This window comes from Pleurodeles waltl, chromosome 11 (assembly GCF_031143425.1).
Source record: "Pleurodeles waltl isolate 20211129_DDA chromosome 11, aPleWal1.hap1.20221129, whole genome shotgun sequence".
Lineage (NCBI taxonomy): Eukaryota > Metazoa > Chordata > Amphibia > Caudata > Salamandridae > Pleurodeles > Pleurodeles waltl.
In genome coordinates, this window is record NC_090450.1 from 319,367,615 (window position 1) to 319,381,863 (window position 14,249).

Genomic DNA, 14,249 nt, shown 5'->3' on the forward strand with positions numbered 1-14,249 from the left:
TTGGGTCTGCTCATGCTCCCGGGCTGACTGGTTACATTCTGAGGACAAGGCAGGACTTAGGGCACCACATCATTGCTGCAGGTCCATAGGGGATCCTCGGTTTGCATACCAGCTTGCAGGCGCCTAGCTATGTTCACTGCTTAGCCCAGTGGCTGTATACACTGGGGTTACTCACGGCCCTGGTGGGACTTTGTCATGGCTGTGAGTGCCCTGCCTAGTGAGTTCCTCCTTGACTATTGTGCCCCATTTTTGCTCTATTGGAAAAACAGACAACAGGAAACCCAAGCGTCAGTTTGAGCCTACGGGAGAAACCAGGATGACTCAGGATGGTGGCTCAGCAACCCTGGACCTGTGGGGGGGAGTGAGGGGGGGGGACAAAGATGATGAAATTAGGTCACTGCTTAGGGTGGTGCAAGAGAGTATAGATTATGTATGCATTAAAAAGGATGCCTTTAACAGCTCTGTGGATTCCATCATGCTGAAGATTGAGGCACGCAAAAAAAGGCTAGTGGTGGAGGAGAGGAGGATCTACCGGGCAGAGGACAGCCTTGCCAACAAAAAGAGAAGCACTCCTCAGCATGGAAAGGGTGCTGCATATCATCGCTACCAAGAACGAAGATTTGAGGCTTTGTTGAGGGGCAATAATATTTGCATACCGGGCATCCAGGAAACAGTTAATTCTGGATGACTGTAAGACTATGTAGAGTGGCATTTTCAGACGATTTTTGGCTAGATGCCTTCTCTTGCCTATTGGTAGTGGAAAGGGAACACAGGTCACTGGAGGCCCCTTTGCGCCCCATCAATTCACGCTTATTGAACTTCTGTGACGGACACAGCGCTGCACCAAGCCAGGAAAATCAGAAATTATCAATGAGGGAGACAATGTTTCACTTTACCTTGACCTCACTTTTGCTGTGCAAGATGCCAGAAGGAAATTCAAAGCAGTTAAACAACAACTCAAAGCAAACATGCAATATGCCCTGCTTTATCCAGCTCGACTGAAGATAATGCACAAGGAAAAACAGCATATCCTTTCAACGCCACAGCAGGCTACAGACTTTCTTGAGCACGTTGTCATTACAGGAATAGCCTGTACCTAGACAATTCAGGGTCTCACCAAACAGACTTTGATTAAAACTTAAGTCCAGATTTACAAAGTGGCACAATGCATGCATTGCACCACTTTGTAACCCTTTGTGCTACTTTATGCATGCGCCGTGATAATGTATGCAAATGGGGGGTTCCGTTGTTTTGGGGCCCGAATAGATGGCGCAAAGAAATCTAAGAGATTTCTTTGCATTTTTCTTCCGGCATTTTTAACTCCTACTCAGAGCAGGCATTAAAAGGGGGCACACCATTGTTAACAATGGGCCCCTATGTACTGTTCAGGGTTAGTGCCAAAATGTTGGCGCTAACCCTGAACAGTACAGAAAGAGCGTCAAAAATGTTGACGCTATTGCCTCCTACCCTGCTCCATATTGAGTCATATCTTAGATACGGCGCACACATGGTGACGGTAGTAGCGTGCTAAAGGCGCCAAAGGAAAGTGACGCTGCACTGGGAGCAGCACCACTTTCCATAATTCTGCCCTTCAGAGCCTTACTATGTCACATATGGAACTCTCACATATTAGCCTGTGTTTCAGGGATCTACAGAGTTAATAATGTAACTGCAGGAGATTGCATAATAGCTCAAATATTCTCCTTACCTAAGCAATCTATTTAATCATGTTTGAGGTCATATAATGTTTCCCTAGTCACCCTCGTTTGGAGATCGAGGGGAAACCTGTTGTTCCACACACCCCAACTCCATCCCCCCCATATACCTGCGAGGGATACAGCCATTTATTTGTAATTTGTGAGTCTCATTTTGTTAATTGTCACTTGCCTTGTTAGTGAGAAATTTTAGGTGTAGATTATATTCGGTTGGTACTGGGACATGTCTTGATGGGACGGTGTCAACTGTGTGGGTGGGATAGGGTGGGGAAACTTTTAGTGTTTTTTAACAGTTTTGAAGTATGGCACTCAGAATACTCAATCCAATATGCATGTAATATCAATGCAGCCACAGGATGGAAGTAATTTGCATACTAACTTTCAGATTTTCATTCTCCTACTGTAGGCTGACTTAACAACACAGTAGGTGAGATAATAAGTCTGACCTGGAATGTTTGAAACCTCAGTGACCGCAGAAAAAAGCTATAATTCCTGTCATCTTGGACAGACACCAGGTTGAGTTTGGGTGTTGCGGGAGACGAACTTTATTTTAGCCTCAGAACTGACACTACCTTTGCTAAAAGAATCACCCTCACACAGTGTTATGTCCTCTTATTCGTGTATGGATAACCAAGGCCACTATGCCATACTGTGTGATTGTTTGGGATCGGCACAGCTCACAATAGTCCACTGTTATGGTCCCAAAATAGATAATCCCAACTTCTACTGCACTCTATGGGGGAAGGTACTAGCCACAAAATCTCTGATCGCTTCTATGGAGAAGAGAGTTTAACTGCACTTTCCCAAACCACCTAGACAAACCTGGGAGCACCCTTAGGGGATGTTTGCAAGTATCCCATCATGTTCAAGCAATAGTTAACAAGCATAAGCTTCTACATGTTTGGAGGCAGCATCAAGCCATACAGAAAGAGGGTACTTTTTACTCAACAGTACACCACATGTGATCCATGATGGACTACTGGCTGACATGTGTGACGTGGAGCTATGAGTGATGGATGTGTGCCACTGGGCTCAAACCCTCTCGGAGCATTCTCAAGTGGAACGCTGATGTCCCAGAAGTTGTGGAGTCTGAATGCAGAAGCACTCATGGACAGGGTCCTCTCTAAGGACTTACAAACAGCTAAAGTTGAGTACCTTCAGATCCACAAGGGCTCAGTGAACACAATGGTACTATATGGAAGGCCTTTAGAGCTTTCACATGGGCACATGCAGTGCCAAACACAATGCAATTTTGAAAAATCTCTTTGCGTACACTTGTCTCGACTTGAGCAAAAACTCAAGACATTGGGAATCTCCTTAACCTTCACAAATCACGCCCAGATAAGGCACAAATCAGAGATAAACTGACTAAGTAAACTAAGGTGGCCGATAGAAAGTATGGTTTCTGCAGGAAGTATGCTGGTGCCCGGGCATACGAGGACAGAGAGCGCCCTGGAAAGTTGCTGGCAAGCATGATTAAGGGCCTTCGGGGACCAATGACATTACACAGATAGAGAATGAGGCTGGTAAATGTCACTAGGACACCCTACACATTTTACGGGCTTCTCAAGCTTATTTTTCTGAGTTAAACTCTTCCTCTGCCGAGTGCAGAGATTTCAGACTACCTGAATGGTACTGCTCTGGGATGGATAAGTGATGACCAGCACCAGTTTCTGGAACAGCGGTTTACCCCTGATGAAATAAGGCAGGTGATAATTGGCCAACCCACATGTGAGATTCCTGGATAAGATGGGCAGCCAGCTGAATTTTATAAATATTATATAGATTGACTCACCCCCAACTCCTTTCCTGACCGTATTTGAAGAGTCCCAGCAACACAGTTTTCTCCCTACACTGGGCGAGGCTGACACTGTAAAGCTATGAAAACCAGGCAAGCTTGCACTGTTCTGTAGTTCTACCACCCTCTATCTTGTCTCAGTTGCATTACTAGCTAAATTCATTGTGACCCACCTGAATCTGCTGCTACTAGACCTGCTGTGGCTGAATCAGTCTGGCCACTATCTGTATACACTTGCGCTTATGAAGGACTTGGACCCAGAACTAGGTGCAATAGCTGCATTCCTAGACACCTCTTAAGTGTATCACTCCCTGGAGTTGGCTTGCTTATCTTTTCATGAATCTGTCCATGATGGGTCCACCACACATATTTATAGACTGTATTAAAATTCTATATCACTCTTCCACATTTACAGTTAGAATAAATGAATGTCCATTACCCCATCTGTGTTTCCAGAGGTACAAGACAGGACTGCACCTCCCTCCGATTCTATTTGTGTAAGCCATCGAGCCTCTTGCATCTAATTATGCTAATGACATGATGCTATATCTCAGGAACCCTAAGTTATGTTGTAACAAGATTCCTAGGGAGTATCTTAGATCTGGAGCACTGTCGGGATGGTCATTGGTCCAAGTCTCAGATTTTCCCATATACGGATGGCATAAGTTGATGAGTCCGGGAATTCCCACTGGAATGGTGCAATGGTTTGCTTAAATATTTAGGCAAATGGATAAATTATAATATGAAGTCCTTCGTCAGGGAAAATTATGGGGTTGCTGTCAATAAGGTGTCTGAGGAGATTGCCCTGTTGATTTTGCTTCCACTATTACTAGCAGGATGGAGAGGACTCATAAAAATGGCTCTGCTTCCCAAACTGCTCTATATGTTTATCAACATTCGCTTAGCTCCCACCAAATCATTTTTCGGCAAGATTTGCTCCCAAGTTTAATAAATTAGCATGGCTGGCCTAGAATGAAATTGGAGACCATTACCATGGCCTTCCACCAGGGTGGCTTCTAGGCACCTGACCCTGAGCTTTACCATCTCTGCGCACAGATGCACTTTATGAGCTATTGGTTCCGCCCTGCCTACTACCTGCCAATCATAGCAGTAGGTGAAGGTGCAACCCACCTCACTTATGGCCCTGATTAGGGCTCCACTCCTGCACTATTCAGTAAGCTTAGCAACATCTATATGAACTTCCAGCCCTTGGGGTGAACTGGGTATACAAACAGGTGTGGCGGTTCTTTACTTCCTTCCTTGCCATTAAGGCCCTGATTTATACTTTTTGGTGCAAAACTGCACTAATGCAGTTTTGCACCACAAAGTTTTGCACCGGCTTGTACCATTTATGAGCACCAGCCAAGCACCATATTTATGTAATGGTGCAAGCCAGTGCAAAGGATAGGCTAGTGTAAAAAAAAAATGCCGTTAGCCGGGTGGAACTGGCGATATGGAAGAAGGGGGTTTTGCATCGAAAAATGACGTTAGGCAGGTAAGAGTAAAAAAATGACTCTAACGAGCCTAGCGTCATTTTATGACATGAAACCATCCTTACCAGATGTCATGCCCACCACCCCAATGGTCAGCACAGGGGACCAGGGTCCCCTGGCCATGGCACCCAGTGTCATGTAGGGGTGTCCATTTCAGGCCCCCCAATGGCACTTAAAAAAAAAATGCTTACCTGCACTTACCTATACTTACCTGTGATGGGGTCCCCCATCCTCTGCTGTCCCTCTGGTGTGGGTGGGGATGTCCCTGGGGTCTGGGGAGGGCACCTGTGGGCTTATTCCATGGTGTTCCACCATGGAAATAGGGCCACAGGTCCCCTAATGCCTGCCCTGGCCCAGGCGTTAAATAATGGTGCAAAGCAAGCTCTGCACCATTATTTAACCTCTCCTTCCCCCTGTGTGTGATTTTAGCACAGGGGGATAAATATGGCGCGAAGGCCATAGAGTCATTTTTCGTATGGGAATGCCTACTTTGCATCTCATTGACACAAAGTAGGATTCCACGTCCAAAAAATGACTTTAACTCCATAACTTTGGCACTAGACGGGTCTAGCGCCAAAGTATAAATATGGAATTAGTTTTCCACTGAATTTGCATAAAACAAATTACGCAAATTCGGCGCAAAACAAGTATAAATATGCCCCTAAGTCGCCACTCACTTATGCTGGTAATGCACGAACCAGAGGTGATATCAGAGCTGACAGGACGGAGCTTACAAAATTGGGGGAGGCATATCTATATATATATATATATATATATATATATATATATAACTTTTTTTATCTTGATGTATTTACTGAGAACACACCAAGCACTCCCCTCAATATCTTCCTGCATTACAGCCTACAGGGAACGCTGAGAGTTATCACCCCTTACTTTCCTAATAAACCCATGCCTTCTCATGCATTGAAACAATTACTATTGCCAATCTCTTCCAAGCAAATGATCTGTAAACCGTATCGTGCAAGGCTAGAAGAGGCTGGATCACAAAGCCAGGTGCTGCTGGGAGTTAGGAATAACTTAAAAGGTGAGGGAGGAGATGTGGAACTTTTGCTGTGCTCAAACAGGGATGACCTCTTCTAGCAGTAAGCCGCGTATCTATAACTCACTATATGATTTTAGAGCAAGCACACCAATGCCCCAAACTTCTCATGGTTTTGGCTTGCGGCAGCATTTAAAATGTGCCGGATGTGGAAAGATGGGGGAAAACTTCCTACGCTTGTCATGGTCCTGCTGTAATATACAGTCTTACAAGCAGGAAGTCTTTGCAGCAATATTGGCTGTGATAAACGGGATGTACACAAGACCGAGGTATGCGGTGTTGCGATGGGCATGGGAGATTCCTGTTCCATATAGATTGCTGCCGGCTAAGAGACTGGTTTCCGGCTGCTGGGAGAGGGCATGATCCCTTAAGTACAAGCAATGGATGAAGTCACTAATATACTGTAATGTGCAACTTATTCCCCCACATCTTGACTTAGAAATACACGAAGCCCACTGAAAACCTTCTTGATGTTTGGCCCCTACGGAGATCTTGGGACAGCACAGCTTGTCGTCCTGAATTCAAAGATTATAACTAGAGGCACATTGAGGTCCAGCAGAAACTTTGCTCTCAAAGTTGGATTCTGGAGTAACATCCATTACACCAGTACATTAGTATCTGTGGTGTTTTGGGGCCTACTGAGCACACCTAAATGTGGCAATACTTCTAAATGCTGCGCTCTCTGTCATTAAGATGCAATGCATATCAGACTCCTAGAGATGCTATGTATAGCTGTAGTGTTGTAATATTGTGGAATTGAGCCATACTATACCTGTGCATATTTTCTTTGTGTGCTGAACTTATAATTTTGTATTTTTTCTAACGTATGCATTTAAAATTGAAAAAAAATAGTCTTAGAGGAGTATTCATCTGTAGGTGCTGTAGAATGCAGTATACATGTGAAGAGGAAGTAACAAGGAAAATTTAAAATAATTCTCGTCGTTATGCCAGCCTAGGATATGAGTACCATTTTGGCACAGATTGACATTTATAGACTTTGGGGCATATTTGAGAGCCACTAGAGCATCACTTTTTGTGAAGCTCCGGGGGCGCTAAGCACTGCTCAATATTTACAAGCAGGTGTGGCGCCGCTTTGTTGTGGCATTATGCCTCCTTGTAAATAATGGCCCCTCCAATGCAGTTTTCTGTGTCAGAGGGGTATGCAATGGGTGTTGCGTGGACATTCCACCGCAACACACATTGCTTTTGACACTGCCTCAGATTTACGAGCATGCCAAAACGAGGAGGAATGCTTTTATTCCTCCTCGTTTTTTGCTTTTCCTATGTGTGCTGCATTCTGCAGCACACATAGAAGAAACAAAGGCCCATATTTATACTTGTTTTGAGCTGCATTTGTGTCACTTTTTGACGCAAAAGCGGAGTAAATTTACAAAATACAATTGTATTTTGTAGGTCTGCACCACCTTTGCGTCAAAAAGTGACGCAAATGCGGCGCACAAAAAAGTATAACTATGGGCCAAAATGCTACAGACGATTGTTTACGTGCGGGAAGGAACAGCTTCCTGCACATAAAAAATCATTCAAAATTACGCTTTGGTACTTCTACGTGTGCTGCATTTTGCAGCACACATAGAATAGCTAAATCACAATTATAGATTGTGTATGTGCAGGATGGGATAACTTTCTGCACATAAACAATCTATCCCCTCAACGTAAACACCTTTGCACTATGGTGCCTGGATGCCTGCGTTGGCGCTAGGCACCTTAATTCAGCGCCAGCACAGTATGAAACGCAGGGCTGCATCGTATTCCTCTAAATACGGCACATCTCTACATTTTTAAAGTGGGGCAGTGTGGCGCTGCTATTTTTGGCACAGCACTGTGCTGCTCCACATTAACATAAATCTGGGCATTTACATCCGGGTTTGCGTTAAAATACATGGGTCAATGCTCAGGAACGCCGATAATCCACCAATGTAATGCCTCCCCAAGGCAAAGTACTTCAAGGTAGTGCTATGCGCAACATTGTTTATCTTTTTTTTTTTTACTTCTTTTTACTGAGCCACGCAAATAGAGGTTTGATGGCTTTCTAAATCCCGAAATAAATTTTGGCCCATATTTATACTTTTTCAGCGCCGCATTTGCGTCGTTTTTTGACGCAAAATCAGTGTAAACAGTTTGCGCTGCTTTTGCGTCAAAAAATGATGCAAATGCGGTGCTAAAAAAGAATAAATATGGGCCTTTGTATCTTGGCTGCACCAGAAAAGTGGAGTATCCACTTAGCAAAATGTTAGCAAATTTGGGCCCATATGTCTCTCATTTGGACTCTGCTCCCTCTTGGCTAGCTCACTTTCTTTGTAAGAACGAAACTAGCTATGAAGCAATGTAGGTCGAGGGCCAACATAATGCCAGGGAGCCACAAGGATCACTCCACTAGGTGAGGGAGCACCAGAAGCCTGGGAGAAGCATGAACTCTCCTACAGATTAAGGACTTCACTGAGAAGAGAGAGTATTCTCCACTGGCTGCAAGTTCATTCAAAGGGTTATATTGCTCCTATCTGTTGACGCTTTAGATTGGAAATGGTAACTGTAAGAAAGTACACACTCAGCTCAAAATCTAGAACAAACAACCTTGCAAAATCTGGAGATATGTATAGAGTCTCGATAAATATTACCAGGAATATAAACAATCGTCCAATTCAGAAGTTGAATGAATCTTCTGTGTGAATGAAAATTGAGCCATCTTAGGAAAAAGTATCTACAGACAACATCTCTGTAGTTCATATTTCTGTCCGCAGCCATTCCCATTATAGTCAGTAGAAATAATATGCCACTGTTCAGAAGCTATTGGCGAAGAATGAAGCAGGCTTGCTGGCCTCTAACGGGAGGCCTAAATTTACACTCATATAGGACAAGCTGTTGATGTGTGATATGACATCAATATTTACACTAGGTTGCCAAAATATCTCTTAGAAACCAACTACAGAACAGAGGAAAATCTTCTGTGGCAGACAACAAAAAACTCATGGCTTCATTAAATAACATCTTCTTCAAGTAATAAATAGTACACTACAAATAAAAGCATAAATCTGATGCTGATTATAAAGCAGCCGGTTGATGTAGAGCAGCGTGGATACACCAGCGTAAATGAACTTGTCAATGTTTGCAAACCAGCTAATTTATAAAACAGCATCTCTGCCCTGTGAGGGTACTCAACACCCTCACAGTGAATACACATTACCTTATCACAGGTGTTACACTGTATTTACCCACCCATGAGAACCATAGATTTTTTCACCACTCGGCCAATACTTCTCAGGCATCTTCTTGTCCTGATGAATCCCCTATACCACGCTGAGGGTTGAAATGTTGTTGACTCATAAACAAACAAATTCATTTATTGGTCAAATAATTAATTACTAACCTTGTTGTTTCTTTTATTTTAAAAAAAGACATACAGAGAAGACTGTGATCCCATTTTACTTCCACTTGATCTGCAATACACAGGTTTGTGGTATTCTTTGTTACTGGGACACACTGCACTTTTTGATACAAATAGAATTCCATGGTGATATAACAAGATGGTGCCTTGATTATAAGTCATTGACAATGAATGGTGTGGTCTGGATTTCTAGTTAAATGTTGTGCATTCATTGTGTACGGTCAAGATTGGCTGATTAATGATGATTGAAATGAATGATATCAATAAAAATTGTTCAATCAATCAATCAGAGACTTTGTAAAGTGCACTACTTCACGAACAGCCATGTCTTAAGATGTCTCCTGAAGGTAAGTATGTCCTTAGTCTGACGCAGGTGGGTGGGAAGAGTGTTCCACGTCTTGGTGGCGAGGTGGGAGAACGATCTGCTGCCAGCGGTTGTTCTGCAGATGCGTGGGACAGTGGCGAGTGCGAGGTCAGCGGAGCAAAGCTGTCGGGTCAGGGTGTAGAAGGAGAGCTGTTTGTTGAGATATTCTGGTACGGTGTTGTGCAGTGCCTTGTGAGCGTGGGTGAGGAGTTTGAACGTGATTCGCTTGTTGACGGGGAGCCAGTGTAGGTCTCTCAGATGGGCTGTGATGTGGCAGTGGTGGGGGATGTCCAGGATGAGGCTTGTGGAGGCGTTCTGGATGTGTTGCAGTCTTTTCTGGAGTTTGGCTGTGGTTCCTGTGTAGAGGGTGTAGCCGTAGTCCAGCTTGATGCTCACGAGGGCTTGGTGACCATTCTTCTGGTTTCTGTGGGGATCCACTTGTAGATCTTCCGAAGCATGTGGAGGGAGTTCAAGCAGGAGGAGGAGATGGCGTTGACTTGCTGGGTCATTGATAGTGAAGAGTCCAGGATGAATCCCAGGTTGCGTGTGTGGTCGGTGGGTGTCGGTGCGGTTCCCAGTGTGGCAGGCCAACAGGAGTCGTCCCTTGCGGAGGTGGTGGATCCGAAGATCAGGACCTTAGTCTTGTCAGAATTCAGTTTCAGACAGCTGTTCTTCATCCATTCGGCGATGGCCTTCATTCCTTCGTGGAGGTTGGTCTTGGCAGTGGGGGTGTCCTTGGCTCGGATTAACTATGGTTCAAAAGCCCAGGTTTCCATAGGTTTATGGGCGGCTCTTGGATCATAGTGTTGAATCCAAAAAGAGGCATGTGAGTTGCAAAAAAAGCACAGTTTAAGTAATTTTTGTGCTTTTATGGAGAATCCAGATGTAAGGACTATGACCGCGGAAGCACCGCCAACAGGCTGGCGGTGCTTCCTGGCCAATTCTGACCGCGGCGGTAAAGCCGCGGTCAGAAAAGGGAAACCGGCGGTTTCCCGCCGGTTTTCCCCTGGCCATAGGAATCCTCCATGGCGGCGCTGCAAGCAGCGCCGCCATGGGGATTCCGACCCCCTTCCCGCCATCCTGTTCCTGGCGGTTCTTACCGCCAGGAACAGGATGGCGGGAACGGGTGTCGTGGGGCCCCTGGGGGCCCCTGCACCGCCCATGCCACTGGCATGGGCAGTGCAGGGGCCCCCTAACAGGGCCCCAGAAAGATTTTCAGTGTCTGCTTTGCAGACACTGAAAATCGCGACGGGTGCCACTGCACCCGTCGCACCCCTTCAACTCCGCCGTCTCCATTCGGAGCCGGCTTCATTGTTGAAGGGGCTTTCCCGCTGGGCCAGCGGGCGGCCTTCTGGCGGTCGCCTGCCGGCCCAGCGGGAAAGTCAGCATGACCGCTGCGGTCATTTGACCGCTGTACGGTCTTCTGGCGGTTCTATGTGCTGTTCAGGTTTCTGGTATTTGCTCGTTCTTCCTATTCAAGAATCCTTTCTGGCAGCTTCTGACGGACCTTTGATAATGAATGCATGGCGTCATCACGCTCCAGTCTAAGATCCAGCTTGTGGCCTCTACTGAAAGGGGAAGTACTCCATTCCTTGCTCCGGCTCCACTAGGCAACTCCAGAGCCTTCTTCCTGAAGCCTCTGTACCCAATGTTGGCATTCTGTGGTAGTACGGCTCAGTCCACCAGTTGTTCCCAATGTTTTGTGAAATGAAAGAGGAGTATTAGGAACACAGAAAGACTTGCTTGCACTATAGGGAGAACTTTAACGTTCAATTTCATAACTTTCAGATGCACCAAAGCCCAAGCTTCTGTAAGTGATCCACTACAGAATGCATTATTTTACTTAGTGTAGATCATCTTTCTGCGCTTTTCAGTACAGATAGCCAACTGGAATATTTCAGCAATCTGTGTATTGCCCAAAGGATCATTAGTCAAGCTGCCCAAGCTTTTATTGCTATAGTGATATGTTTCTATATAGCTATAGTGTCTCTTTTTTAATTGTTATTGACGTTTACAATAATTATCATATCTATGGATATTGTGTGATATTTGCTTTCGTAAACATAGATTACAGAATATTCCTCTAGCACCATAAAACCAATTATATTTTGGGGGACCCTGCCTCCTCTCAGCCTCTAAAGGTCGATAAAATGATTACCACTGAGTTATGTAATAGTACCAGGTGTTACAAGTAACGTGCTGTCCACTAAGTACACCGTGTAAATTTGTACTTAGCGGGTTATTACGGTGCGCTTTTTAAGGCGGTTCTCAGACACGCCGTCAGGGTGCCATTTAAGTGGCATGTTTATGGCGCACAATAATCCGATGTCAGAATACACTAAGGTGTGAGAGGCGAGTAGCAGAGCAGGGAGCGGCCAGCCAGGGATGAAGGGTCATTTATTGCCTGAGGTATTTATGCACCTTGTTGTTTTTCTGCATTCCTTGACACTGCAATTAAAATTCCAGAGGCCTAGTTATAGCGAAAAGTTGCCGCATTCTTGGCATAAATTAGGTTATTTCTGAGCCCGGTCAGATCACAGAGAGGAAAATAACACACATGCTGTTATTAAGCCTTCAGATCTGAAGGTCGAAAAAACAAGCTTAAGGGTAAAGAGATGGTGGCTGGAATTTGTTTGGTTGAATTTTCCCAGCCTGGAAACATAATGTGCGAGTTTCGCCGTTTTTTCGGCAATCGCGTCATGCATGCCTCTACATGAGGTTTCTTTTATAGTGGACATATTTTGAAGTCTTCATTTGCTAAATGTAAACTCCGTGCGAAAAGAGACTCATTCCACCCCCCCCCCCCCCCTTAAAAGAACTGTCGTGATTACCCTAAATAACGTCTGTAAAATTAATCAGCTCATACTATCCTAAAATTGTAGAACTACTGGAATTTTTAAAAAGTTCAGCTTGTTCCTTTGAACGTTATAAAAAGTATTCAAGAACGGCATTATTTCTATACAACTTTAAATTATTTTTTAAACGTATATAACTAATCATGACTGGACGGGGGGGGGGGGGGGGTAGGGGGGATGGGTGGGGGCGCGTGCGGGCAGGCAGACATCGACAACCTGCACACAGAAAGACTGATGCAGGACTGCATCTGACACGAAGCTCGGGGAACCCGCAGAAAACCAAGATGGCGGAAATTAGAAAATAAATAAGCACAGGCGCTACGTTTGATGTAGATATGCGGCTATAATCCAGGAAGAAACTGGGCAGTTTAATTCAAAACATCCTTTGGCTTCTTGGAGTACAACCTTAAATACCCTACACAGTAAACTAACAACTAACCCATCCTGTCGCTGCTAGCCCACCTTTACATTTCAGTCATTGTCTCTTTCCCTTCAATTGGACTCTTGTCTGATAGCCTAAACCCCATCCTGAGTGCCCTTATGGCTCACTGAGGCCCCTTTGGCATTTCTCCTTGCCTCCTCTGCCTTTGCTCACAGGCATGCACATCCATGGACCAAACCTTCCTTCCTACCTTTTCATTATGGTCTCTTTCCCTTCCATTGGACTCTTGTCTGGTATCCCTAATCTTATCTTGAGCGCCTTTCTGATGCCATCAGAAGGACCCCTGATTTAACGTGGTACCTCTGTTCCCCCCTCACCCAACATTAGGACGAGTCCTTTAATTTTCTCCCTTTACAGTCCCAAAAGCTCTCTTAAAAACCTGTGTGTACATGGCATTGTAATAAGTGCACCCCATCCTATCTGAATACCTCTGGTCTGTCATACACTATTTCTAGGTGTGTTATTGCTCCAAATCCTTGTGTAAGGTAAAATTCAGAGATCCCACTATTCACTTCTCTCATTGTTCTGTTGATTTGCGCTGGATTTTTTACCCCTCACCATACCCTTCTGTGTAACAAGCGAGTCCACCATCTCAGAGCCCCCATCCACCACTCCCTCACTGTCCCCAAATCTTTCTTTATCATTTTCTTTTTTTTCAATCTTGATTTCATACATTTCAGGCAAAGAAGAGGAAAGACAATTAACCAGTAGATATTCTCCACTGTAAGCAAACAGTTGATGTTGTTCAGATAGCCCATATAAAATGGGTGAAAACCGTTTGTATCTTCTAAAGTTGGTTGGAATTACACATGGTCTATGAGAAGCCCGTACATACATCATATGATATCCCAAAGGTAGGTGTGGAGAGGGGAGTCAGCCGGAGGCAGGGGTTCTTTGCCAAGTCAGGCTCTAAAACAGTGTGTCATCCACATGTTGGTGTGATCCATGTTTACTACACGGTACTATTACAGGTGTGAGGGTGTCACAGTAGAGTAGTTGGTCAATAGTATATATACTCTTCTCCTCTAGTTCCTGCCACACCCCCATAGAGCCCTAAATTATCAGACCGAGCTATTCCAAAGGGAAGCCAAGATACGTAGCCAGGGGTTTGCGTGCAGA